This window comes from Etheostoma spectabile, chromosome 21 (genome assembly GCF_008692095.1).
Source record: "Etheostoma spectabile isolate EspeVRDwgs_2016 chromosome 21, UIUC_Espe_1.0, whole genome shotgun sequence".
In the NCBI taxonomy this organism is placed as follows: domain Eukaryota; kingdom Metazoa; phylum Chordata; class Actinopteri; order Perciformes; family Percidae; genus Etheostoma; species Etheostoma spectabile.
Genome location: NC_045753.1, coordinates 23,530,352 through 23,531,528, shown reverse-complemented (window position 1 = coordinate 23,531,528; position 1,177 = coordinate 23,530,352). Strand labels below are relative to the sequence as shown.

Here is a 1,177-nt window from a genome sequence, read left to right as displayed (position 1 = left end):
CACTCACACACATTCACACTCCGATGGCACAGCATCGCAACTCAGTGTTCAGTGTCTTGCCAAAGGACACTTCGACATGAGACTGCAGGGCCAGGGATTGAACCACCAACCTTCCAATTGGCAGGCAACTGCTCTACCACTGAGCCACAGTAATTAATTAAGTAAGTAATTTATCATAAACTATTATTCCAGTTTGTTAAATGTGAACATTTTCTAGTTTCTTCACTCCTATATGACAGTGAATATATTGGAAATATCTGAGTGGTGGACAAAACAAGATATTTGAGGACGTCATGTTGTGATTCGGAAAACAACAACCAACACTTTTTACCATTTTCTGACATTTTATAGACCAAACAACTAATCGATTAATTAAAGAAATAATCCCCAGATTAATCGACGATGAAAATAATCATTAGACGCTGCCCTACTGTACTACCCTAAATGTACTGCCTGTGTTACAGGACTGGGGGGGGAAGTCCATAATGATCCGTTGATCTGTGTTGACAGCATGCCGACCAATCACATGCTTCCAGCTTTCTGGGCCCAAACCCCAACCTTGTGGAGAAACAACGCAGGAGGAGATAGGGCTTCAGGCGTGTCATGCAGTGTTGAGAGGCAGACAAAACAACATGGAGAGAAATCAGCTTATCTCCTGACATCTCTGTTGCTACAAGATTGGGTGAAACAGAATGTGACATTGGGTGAGACGAGTTGTCGTTTGGGTAAGGTTATACATATGTTTTGGTAATATGAAAAAGTTAAAAAGTGATATTTTATTCTCTTTTCTTTTCAAACAAAGATTTCAGACGGACAAAAAATGTCCAGGGTGCTCAAAAAGTTCAGTCAGATGTCTGAAGGTGCTCTTTGGGGTCGGGAATTCAATTAAGTATAATAAAAAGAAAGCCAAGGCACTCTTCTTCAAAAATATTTAACAAGCCTTTATTTCATTGGTTAATTCATAATTGAAAATGTAAGACATAGGGAGAAGTAACCCACGCGTAGCGGCACAGACAGCCTCCTTCAGGGAATATAAGATTTAAAGTGCCAATATTATGAAAAAAAATCCCTTTCTCGGGAATTTGGGGTGTTATTTTGGTGCTTCCACATGCATTCAAACTTGGAACAAAACCTATCCATGCTGTTTTGAGTGAGATACAGGTTTCTGAATGTCCTC

At 39.8% G+C, this 1,177-nt stretch overlaps 1 protein-coding gene and 1 long non-coding RNA gene across 2 annotated transcripts in view; one reads left to right on the top strand and one right to left on the bottom strand.

The window, feature by feature from the left end:
• Positions 1-1,177, bottom strand: part of si:dkey-121b10.7 (heparan sulfate glucosamine 3-O-sulfotransferase 6) — a 36,076-nt gene that overhangs the window by 31,320 nt on the left and 3,579 nt on the right. The gene's annotated exons all lie outside the window — the stretch shown is intronic.
• Positions 1-1,177, top strand: part of LOC116671408 (uncharacterized) — a 22,590-nt gene that overhangs the window by 20,382 nt on the left and 1,031 nt on the right. The window lies entirely within an intron of this gene.